General features: G+C 43.5%; 1 pseudogene; it reads left to right on the top strand.

Annotated features, from left to right (window-relative positions):
* The first annotated feature begins 316 nt into the window (after positions 1–316).
* On the top strand, positions 317–417 carry LOC146352326 (U6 spliceosomal RNA; annotated as a pseudogene).
* The last annotated feature ends 11512 nt before the right edge of the window (positions 418–11929 follow it).

Raw genomic sequence — 11929 nt, 5'->3', positions numbered from 1 at the left:
GTGGATGGAATAACCTGAACATTTTGTATAATGCTGTACCAAAAATTTCTCCCACATTTTTTTTCTGACCATTCTCATGCAATTTCATGGAAAAGAAATTGCTTTCAAAAAGCAATTCAAAGGAGGAGAAATTTAGAGAAATTCTCGTGGGTTGGGTTCAGGGTTCTTGTACTTACCTTACTTATGAGGTGGCTGAGTAGTCTGTGTGAGTGTCCTGTCTGTCCTTGTACAGTAATCTCTGTGGCAGCCTGTAGCCTCCTCAGCTTCCCACACTTCAGTTAAAGCCATCATGAGGAAGACATCATGAGGCAGTTCAGTGCTCACTTCAGCAGCACATACTATACTAAAATTGGAACAATACAGAGAAGATTAGCATGACCCCTGTGCGCCAAAAAAAATGAGGTCATTCCTCCTATGGGGCTTTTTTAGTTCAGAAAGTGCAAGTGGCCTGGGAGTCTGCAGAGCAATGGAAAGATGTGCAATAGAGAGTAAACACACACAGCACCCTCGGCCACCTCTCAGTGTAACCTCAAAAATACCACCAAAAAAGAAATTCAAAATTCTGCCTCAAAAAAGTGGAAGCCACAACACAGTTGATGCTGTTGCCACCTACAGAAGCAGTGCAATAAACCAAAACCCCTTAGGGAAAAAGGAAGAACCTGTGCTACAATCCCTGCCAACATTGAGCCCTATCTGTGAGAAACTGTTGGAGAATGTCTTCCCCCACTGGAGAAATTTGGTGAAATTGTCCCCCCAATTTAGAATCATATAATAATAGGATTGGAAGGGGCCTATAAGACCATCGAGTCCAACCCCCTGCTCAGTGCAGGAATCCATGTATAGAATCATGGAGTAGTAGGGTTGGAAGGTAGGGATGGCAGAGAATTCCACCACGGATTCCAGTGAGTCCACAGACTCCAGTGAGTCTGGATTCCAGCCCAGAATCCATGGTGGAACAGCCTCCTGCCCCCCCGCCCCCCACGGAATGCCCTGGGGTGGAACTTACCTGGGGCAGATGCGGCGGATTTGGTGGCGGCAGCTGGTCTCCTGGCCAGCTGTGGCCAGGCTGCTGCGGCCGCCATTGCCATCCTTGCAGCTGTGATAGGCTACATAAGAATTTATGTAGCCTATCACGGCTAACCCCCCCCCCAAAAAAAGTGTATGCAAATGGTGGCAGCTACAGCGGCTGCCATTTGCGTTCCCTATTTTTCGCCATTCTAGCCTACGTAAATATTTACGTAGGCAATTACGGCGAAAAAAAAAGGGAACAGCAAATAGCGTAGTGGGTGCTATTTGCGTTCTTTTTTTCCCACCGTTTTATCCTATGTAAATATTTACGTAGGCTTTTACGGCGGAACAAAAACGCAAATAGCGCCCACTACGCTATTTGCGGTTCCCTTTTTTTCACCATAATTGCCTACATAAATATTTACGTAGGCTAGAATGGCGAAAAATAGGGAATGCAAATGGCAGCTGCCGTAGCTGCCGCCATTTGCATACGCTGTTTTTGGGGGGGGGCATTCCGTGATAGGCTACATACATACTTACGTAGCCTATCACAGCAGCCTGGAAGGACGCAAATGGCGGCCGCTATGGCGGCCGCCATTTGCATCCACAGCAGCCTGTCCACGGCTGGAAGCCTGGCTGCGGATGGCCCTGACCGGCTGATCTGCGGAGCCGACGCAGAGCAGAGCCAGCCAGGCAGGATTCCGGGGGGGAGGACCGGATTGCCCCCCCATCGAAGATTCTGGGGGGAGGGACTGAGCACCTCCCCCCCCCAGCAGATGCCCCAACCGGAACCAGGTAAGGGATTCATACATCCCTATTGGAAGGGGCGTATAATTTCTCTGCCCACAAATAGGCTGGAGAATGTTGAGGGGCCATTTATGCACAGCTCTACTTTAGTACCAACAAACATTGTTGATTCTGTAAATCAATGTGTTGTTATCAGCACCTAAGGTTTGACTTTTTCCATTTTCATCACCTGTAAGATACCACCCATTGTGACAACATCATACAAAAGCCATATCTAGTAACATCAAGAGTGACTGATAGTTAATGGACCAGTTTTTAGTTTTCCATATAAACTGCACTAATCCAATTTTCTGTTTGTTATACTAAATAAGGAGCAATTCTTTTTATTGATTGTTTTCTACTATGTTTATTCCCCATAAATATTTCAATGGCTAAGTTTATCCATGTAGTAGTAACATATATTATTAAAATGAACATTGAAACAGAATGAATGTTTCACACATACTGAAAATGATTAATTCATACAAGTCTTATTAGCATTTTGTCATTTTACATGCTAATATCATTGGGCTTCTTGTTTAGGCTGTTTGGATGGAATGAAGCTATAAATATTTCCTGATCCATTTATATGTATATTTATCTCAGTGTTAATATATTCCACCAAACCAAATGCAATGGAATCGGCAGCTTCCATCACATAAAGCATTTTGGCATCTTTTGTGAATACGTTTTTGTTCTCAGTCAATATTAAGGGTTTATTACCCTTAACTGAACAGATCACCACATTTAGACCCGTATCTGTGTGTAATAATATACCAGGAATAGCAATTTATAGGGATAACAGTTTTCTTTTCTTTTTTTTTTGAAGTTATTGGTTCAACTTTATCTCTTGTGGAAATATTTATCATCCCTTTTTCTTTGTCCTTATGTCAAAATGGATTTTACTCTTTACCAGTGGCTAGAATAACCTTTCTGACAGTTTTATTAAAGAAGCTATTTCACTCCAGAGACTTTGCTTTTAATACTTAAACTTTTTGCATACACTGACTTATCAGTAGAGGTTAAAAGTCATAGATAAAGTTGTAATACTTAGAAGTACAAAGAGCTGATAAGAAGACCATTTACTTTTGTTTCATGTTCACAACTGTAAAAAACAAACTGTTTTTGACCAAAAAAAAATCTTATTTTTCATCCAATCCATAGACACTAAGCACTGCTCAAAGAGAGCTGTGTAAAAGCCAAATGGGTTTTTGAAGTCTCCAATGAGCTGACTCAGAGAAAGGAAATGTCATTTTAGAATTCCCTCTACAACTGCGCTAGAGGTATCTTGACAGGAAAGGGCAAATTGGAGTTCAAAGGGGAAAGTAAAGAATAGGTGATATACATGGAGGAACTAAGGGTAAAAATGTTGGGGAAGCTGAACCTTTGACCTTTAACAAGTCTTACATTCAAGATAGCTATTTTTTACAGACACATTAGCGATAAAAATTAATAATAGAATATGGGCATATTTCAATATTTGTCACAATAGGAGATGGAAGGAATGAGTATAAGGGATGGGCCAGATCAGAACAGAGACATGAAAACCTAAATGATTCAGTTTCATTTCTTCCTCAAAATTTAAATTCTAATAAATGTCTTAATGGCACATCTCAGACGTTGCAGCAGTTGCTACTTGCTATTTCCCAAATATTTCCTTTTTCTTGGATAAAATAAAATGATAAAATAAGCCCAGAGAAATGTTTGTTCACAGAAAACATATTAATGGCTCCTTAAATGCTTGTTCAAACTACTGGAATAAACCCCACACACTGACATCTAATTTGAAGAAGCATTTCTGTACTGGAGAGATAGCATTTGCAGTAACGAAAGAAATGCAATGACAATTCTTTCTCCTTACTGAATAGGCAAGTAAATTGAGCTTGAAAATCCCCACAAATAGGAAGTATGGAAGTTAGACCATCCCACAGGAGGCTTAACCTAAATATCAATCTTTTTGGCCCTAGACAAAATCCAATCATTTTTATTTTAATAAGTGTGGTTTGCACATTTTAACAGAAACTAAGAGTCCTTTTCCCACCAGATTTTAGGCATTCTCTGACTTACTGGTCTGAGAATTAAGTTCTAAAATTTATAGGTCCACATTTAGACATATGAAAGTTAAGTTTGATAAAAAGAAAAACTCATAAATGAAAAGCTCATATATGTATGTACACACACACACACACAATTTTTTATGCCTTGGACTAATAAAATCCACACACCTTTCCTTGGCTTACTACTAAACATTGTTTTCTTCTCAGAAGAACAAGTGCTTATCAACCAGTGTCTGGAAGCCTCAAGTGTGTGTGTGTGTCTGTGTGTGTGTGTTTCTATACATGATGAAATTGTGCATATATTAATAACATAATTTTTGGATAGGATGAAAAAACTACATTATGAATTGGAGCAAAACAGCGCATTGTATTGGAGTTCTATTATTGGAGTTTCCAGCATAATGTACTTCTTCAAAACATAGTCATACTGTGCGTGGGGTTGGGGGGAGGAGGGTATTGGATCCAGAGGAAGTGGGAGGTAACTATTTGCCCCCACACCAGTATCTCAACCTAGTTAAAGATCCCCTCAAAGCTGCTATAAACCATGGAGGGGAAAATAGATGTGCACATTTCATCTTTTGCTAATAGCAGTTCCAGGGATGTGATTTGTAGCATGGCAAGAAAGGTTGGATCCCCCTCCCCCAACACTGTGGTCCTATACAAATTATTGAAGAAGAAAATTACATTGGTAGTTATAATCATGGAACTCTAATATCACACGTAGTTTGACCCTTACTATGGTTCTGTTATATTGCATGTTGTGAGATTGATCCAGTCCATGCCACATGTGTAGTGCAAATGCATGCACACATTTGAATGGTGAGTCACCCATGCTTTTGACCTTGGCTATGTGATATCTCTGATTTCTCTCTGGAAAATCTGTTTGTACAATGAACTGTGCTTGACTTTTGGCTTGCTTTAACTTCTATGTTGCAATTAGCTTTGTGTTGGCATAACGAACAACTGAGCTTAGTTGAAGCAGGGCACACACTTTCCATAAAGCTGTAACAGCCTGGCATGGTGCCTATGCATTCAAAACTATACGTTTGGAGGGGGACACAGGGCTCTGGGGTGGGCAACTTCTGGGAATTGGGGGGCTACATTGGAGCCCTTGGAACCCTACAGGGCCCACACTCCTCCTCCACCACCAGTGGGAAGTGGTCACTGCCAGAAGTGGCCACCACCACTGAAATCTCAACAATTCTGCTCAGAAACAAGGCATGTGGGAAGTGTGCACCTTGTTTCCCAGCAGAATCAAGTGTTCGGCAGCCTGCCAAACAGCTGTTTGATGGGCTGTTGGGAGCAAAAATGAAATTATCATACAGCCCTAGCTGGATGCCCCATTCAGCAGAGAAACAGGGCATGTGAAGAGACCCATCTCCACACACTCTATTTCTCTCCAGAGTGATGGCCCTCAGGAAGTATGCACCCTGTTCCCAGGCAGAATTGTTTCTCCAAGCAGCAGTTGAGAACCCAATTCTGCTGGGGAAGGAGGCATGTGATGCTTCCTGCCTGCCTTGTTTCCCAGCAGAATATCTGGGATTTCAGCAGCAGCGATGATGGCATCAGTGGTGGGGATTGGTGGGACCACACCAGTGGCCATGGTGGGCAGCATGTTGCCTGCCCCTATCCTATCATGAATCCTCACCTATAGCATACTAGTTGAATCTTACACCTTGGGTTGTATTTCTAAAATGTAATGACAAAACCAGGAAGGTACGCAGTGGGTAATGTTGTATGACCACCACCACCCCTTTGGATCAAAAATCTGATGATGTGATACCAGGGGATCGTATTTGCTACTGGAGTAGAAACAATAGTTTTTGTGATGGCAGCAAAAGCAGTGTTGTCTACATAGCAGGCAGGTACAAATAACTACCACTGTTTACTACTAAAAATTCACAGAATCATAGAATCATAGAATAGTAGGGTTGGAAGGGGCCTATAAGACCATCGAGGCCAACCCCCTGCTCAGTGCAGGAATCCAAGTCAGAGCATCCCTGACAGATGGCTGTCCAGCCTCTTTAATGCCTCCAGTATGGGAGAGCCTACTACCTTCCTGGGTAATTGGTTCCATTGTCATATTGCTCTAACAGTCAGGAAGTTTTTCCTGATGTTCAGCCAAAATCTGGCTTCCTGTTAGGGATGTCAGAGAATTTCTCCACGAATCTCCGGGAGGCCGAATACCAACACATTTAGCCCCCCGAAATTGGTGGGGAAATTCTCCGCCACCCCCCAGGATGGGACTTACCTCGTGTGAATGTCCCTCGCGGCGGTGGGTCCTGGCGGCAGTTTGGCGGTGGTGCGGCGGCGGTGTGGCGCCGGTGTAGCGGCCGGTCTTCTGACCGGCTGCCACCACCGCCATTACAAAGTAAAAAAAAAAGTGATAGGCTACGTAAAGATTTACGTAGCCTATCACAGCTAGATTTTCAAAGTCAGCCATGATAGGCTACGTAAAGATTTAGGTAGCCTATCACGGCTGACTTTGGAAAAAAAAAAAAAAGTGCATACGCAAATGGCGGCGCCCATGGGCGCCGCCATTTGCGTTCCTTATTTGGGCACGGGTAGTCTACGTAAAGATTTACGTAGACTACAGAGAAAATAAGGGAAACGCAAATAGTGTTGCCCTTATTTTCGCCATAGTCTACGTAAATCTTTACATAGACTACCCATGCCCAAATAAGGAACGCAAATGGCGGCGCCCATGGGCGCCGCCATTTGCATACATGCTTTTTTTTTTCAAAGTCAGCCATGATAGGCTATGTAAAGATTTATGTAGCCTATCACTGCTAGATTTTCAAAGTCAGCTGTAGCCTATCACTGCTAGATTTTCAAAGTCAGCTGTGATAGGCTATGTAAATCTTTACGTAGCCTATCACTTTTTTGTGTGTGTTTTTTACTTTACTTTTTTCTTTCACGGCCGGAGAGGCGAGGCGCTCCCCCCCAGCCAGAATTTCGGCGGGGAGGGATGGGGCGCCTCCCCACCTGCCAAGAATTTTGGGGGGAGAAACGGAGCGCCTGCCCCCCCGAAAAAAGCTGCGGGACCAGGTAAGGGACTTTCGTCCATCCCTACTTCCTGTAACTTGAGCCCATGATTCTGTGTCCTGCACTCTGGGATGATCAAGAAGAGATCCTGGCCTCCTTCTCTGTGACAACCTTTCAAGTACTTGAAGAGCGCTATCATATCTCCCCTCACTCTTCTCTTCTCAAGACTAAACATGCCAGTTCTTTCAGTCTCTCTTCATTACTACTGACTACTGAGCAAATTACTACTGAGCAGTTGATTAAACTACTGCAGTAATCGATGGCTCGGACATTGAGCCCCAGGGAGAAATGGTTTTGAAGCAGTAGGGATGTACGAAAGTCACTTACCTTTTCGACGAGGCGATTCACGGTGGGGGGGAGGCGCTCTGCACCTCCCCCCGAAATCCTTCTCCAGCCAGCTCTGCTCCGCGGAGATTCCGCAGAGCCGCTGGCCGGGGTTGCCCGCAGCCAGAAATCCGGCCGCTGGGCAACTTCCTTCCAGAAGAAAAAAAAAAGGCATATGCAAATGGCGGCAGCTACGGCGGCCGCCATTTGCATTCCCTATTTTTCACCAATTTATCTTACGTAAATATTTACGTAAGATAAAACGGCGAATAAAAGGGGAACGCAAATAGCATAGTGGGTGCTATTTGCGTTCCTTTATTTTTCACTGTTCTAGCCTACATAAATATTTACATTCCGTCACGGATTTGGGGGGGCTGAATGCCAGTGCATTCGGCCTCACTGAAATCCATGGCGGAATTCTCCGCCATCCCTATGAAGCAGCTCCTCTGCCCACAGAGCATTTTACTCTTAGGGGGAACTGCAAAAGGGAGCAAAGGTGCTCCCCAGTTATGGAGGAGCGCAACACTGAAGGTGAATGATGAAATGATCACAGCATACGGAGCAAGGCAGGGAGCGCTGGCTTGGTTGTCTAGCAACAGGAATGTGTTCCCTTCCACTGACACCCATTCAGAATGACTGCAATTCCATTGGTTTTGTATGCTCTCAAAAGCCCTTTGTAGGCATTCTCCTCCATCAAGTGTAGGCTGAACTGGGGACAGGATGTGTGTGAGCACACACAACCCACACCAAGAACCCACACACCTGCCTAGGTCAGAAACCTTTGGGCATAGAGACTGAAGGTCTGCAGAGGGTCTTCTATGCATGTTTAGCTGAATCCGCTTACAAAGCTCCTGTGATCTTGAAGTCTGCCTTAGCAGCTAGACAGGTGTGCAGGATGCATGGGGGCAGTCATGTTTGCTGACAGGTCTCTTGTCCCCAGTTTAGCTCTACACATGATGCAGGAGAATTTCTGCAGAGGGCTAATGACATTATCACATAACCAAATCAGATTGCCTATATCAGGGATGGAAAAAGTCCAGCCTGTGGTGGTGGGGGTCTCCATCTGGACTACCAGTTTCTCCCCAGGTCTTGGCCCCTCTCCTCCAGGATCAGAGATTAGGGATTTTCCCTACCCCCCCCCCCCCGCTGCATTTAGGCTTTTAAAATCCTCCTGGGAAGGGCATTTGCTGGCGCACGTCCCCAGTGCTGTGAGCCCTCCTTAAAAAAGTCCACCCCACACACATTGCAACCAAGCTTTTAAAAAGCTTCCATTGGTGCAAGATGGGCCCTATGTGGTGTTATGCCATTATCACTGAACTGAAACCTGGTGAACGTTTGGTGTAGTCCAAAATTCAGAAAGCTCAGATGGTATTGATTATTCTTCCAGGAAAAGGAAAATACTATTGAGAAAACTGTACATCCAGTACAACAGGGTTTGAGTTAGGGGGAGGGCCCAGCACAATGTCAGGGAAAGAAATGCACAGCCCCTGTTTGCTTGGTGCTGGAACAAATAGGCTTGATTCAGTCACAGGCATCTTCACAGTAGTTCATAGTCTCAGGCCCTTAAAAATATTAGCACACTAAAAGAAAGTAATAGAATCATTTAGGAGAAATCTTCTGACACAGAATTAAGTTAAGTCCTCAAGCATATGTCGCATCATAAGTTACATGACTGCATTCATTTGCACAAAATGAATCAAAAGATCAGCCCTCTCAGTCAGTATCCAGTTGTAGACTCGACTACAGACAGCCAATTATAAACAGCGGGGCCAGTAAGTAATAAGCAACTGCTACTGAATTTCAAATGACTTGTTCCAATATTTGACTGGGAAAAGAAATATCCTGAAGACTGTAGAGACCCATGAGACCGAATAACGCAAGCTATGGTTAATATAGGTGCTTGGGAGGCTAATGACAAATGCAAATTAGTATAGCTGCAATGTGAATTAATTAAGAATGATATAAATAACAAAGAAAAGATGGCACAGAGCAGAGGCCCGTCATCCAATCACAGAAACTCGTGTGTGTGTATTGGAGAGGGAAGGATCTACAATAGCTTTGGGTTTTTGACATTTTTGGGCACAATCCTATGCATGTTTAGACAGCAAGGCTGGCTGGGGAATGCTGGGAGTTGTAGGCCTTTTCTCTGTCTAAACATGCATAGGTTGCACCCTGAGAGAGAAAGAGAACAATAATGGATTGAATTTTTAAAAGAGTGATAGGAGATTTATTTTTTATTTTTATTTTTTTAAAAAAAAAAAAACCCAGAATGAATTAATACAAAGCTGTTTAGACCTATGCCATTCTTTCACTACTGGAAGCCATGCTTTAGAAAGGATGTAATTGCTCTCAAAGGGAAACCACATCAAGCAAAACAAAACAAAGCTAAGATTCAAAGTCTTACGTAATGAAGAAAACTAAAGCTGGGCTAGGTCTCACTGGAAAAGAGAAGATTTGCTTATAAGATAATTTGTTTTAAAATTACAAAAAAACTATATCATGTGTATGGTTATACTTGGAGAAAGTTCATACAACTTCAGAAAATGAAAGAAGATTGAGCTATTTTCACGTAAACTATTTTGGTAATACCCCACAGAACGCTGTCACCTCTCCCTGGTTTCCTAGTGAGAAGGGTAGCACTTTTGCATCCAGAACATTTGCATGTACGCACATGCGCGCACACACACACAAAACACACAGAGAAAGAACCCCTCTCTACTTCCTCCCCTCTCTCATTGAGTTTCTCCAGCCCTAGTCTCCCCACTTCCTCCACCTTGTACATCAGATTTTCCTGCTGTTATTCCCAACCCCCAACCTCCTTAACCAGGCAGCAGCAATGGAGAACTTTCCTTCCTTCCTTCCTTCCTTCCTTCCTTCCTTCCTTCCTTCTGTTTTGTTTTGTTTTAAAGGTGTTCCAGGAGCACTTTGAAGTGAAGAACTGGCCTGCAGTCACCCACCATCTTTACTTCTGTCTCTGGGTCCACCTGGGTCCCAGAAGCATTCTGGGAAATAAAGATGGCAGGAGGCTGGTGACCAGAACATCACTTAAAGCACTCCCTGCCTCCTGAAATAAAATAAATCACGGGTATGAACAGGGCATTTTGTGGGCACTTGGGGTGGTATCTGTTGGTGCAGTATTGCCCCCAGGAACCATATTGTTTCCCTGCTGTAACCAATCACTTTTCTTTCAGATTAAAACTTCCACAATTTTTAGACTTTTGCTAAGGCTGTAGCCGTGTGCATATGCGTGCATGTGTGCAACTGTTGTTAAATGTCTCTAACATATTACTTAGATGGTATACTACTACTACTATTACTACCACTAATAATAATAATAATAATAATAAATAAGCTTAAAAGAAGTTCCTTTATTTTTGCCAAGATCTACATTTATGTTCCCCTTCATGGATCACTGCCTTGTTGTGGCGAAGGGGCTTGCATAACTCAGTGAAGCCATAAGCTATGCCGTGCAGGGCCACCCAAGATGGACAGGTCATGGCGGAGAGTTCTGACAAAATGTGGTCCACTGGAGAAGGAAATGGCAACCCACTCCAGTGTTCTTGCCAAGAAAACCCCATGGAACGTATCACAAGGCTAAAAGAGATGACACCGGAAGATGAGACCCTCAGGTCGGAAGGTGTCCAATATACTACTGGGGAAGAGCAGAGGGTATTTCCAAGTAGCGCCAGAAAGAGGGAAGCGGCTGGGCCAAAGCCGAAAGGACACTCAGCTGTGGATGTGTCTGGGGGTGAAAAGAAAATCCAATGCTGTAAAGAACAATATTGTTTAGGAACCTGGAATGTAAGATCAAGGTAAGCTGGAGGTGGTCAAACATGAGATGGCAAGACTGAACATCGACATCTTGGGAATCAGCGAACTCAAATGGACAAGCATGGGTGAATTTAATTCAGGTGACCATCATATCTACTACTGTGGGCAAGAATCCCTTAGAAGAAATGGAGTAGAACTCATAGTCCATAAAAGGGTGGGAAAAGCAGTACTGGGGTACAATCTCAAAAATGACAGAATGATCTCAGTACGAATCCAAGGCAAACCATTCAATATCACAGTAATTCAAGTCTATGCCCCAACCACTGAGGCCGAATAAGTTGAGGTTGATCAGTTCTATGAAGACCTACAACACTTTCTAGAACTAACACAAAAAAAAGATGTCCTCTTCATCACAGGGGATTGGAATGCTAAAGTAGGAAGTCAAGAAATTACCGGGATAACAGGCAACCATGGCTTTGGTATACAAAATGAAGCAGGACAAAGGCTAATAGAGTTTTGCCAAGAGAACACGCTGATCATAGCAAACACTCTTTTCCAACAGCACAAGAGGCAACTCTACACATGGACATCACCAGATGGTCAATATCGAAATCAGATTGATTATGTCCTTTGCAGCCAAAGATGGAGAAGCTCCATACAGTCAGTAAAAACAAGACCTGGAGCTGACTGTGGCTCAGATCATGAGCTGCTTCTTGCAAAATTTCAGCTTAAATTGAAGAATGTAGGGAAAACCACTAAACCATTCAGGTATGACCTAAATCATATCCCTTATGAATATACAGTGGAGGTGAGGAATAGATTTCAGGGATTAGACCTGATAGACAGAGTGCCTGAGGAACTATGGACAGAGGTCCGTAACATTGTTCAGGAGGCAGCAACTCAATCCATCCCAAAGAAAAAGAAATGCAAGAAAGCAA

Source organism: Heloderma suspectum, chromosome 2 (genome assembly GCF_057233095.1).
Source record: "Heloderma suspectum isolate Gila_16-S chromosome 2, 16-S_ref, whole genome shotgun sequence".
In the NCBI taxonomy this organism is placed as follows: domain Eukaryota; kingdom Metazoa; phylum Chordata; class Lepidosauria; order Squamata; family Helodermatidae; genus Heloderma; species Heloderma suspectum.
This window is presented reverse-complemented; position numbering and strand designations above follow the sequence as displayed.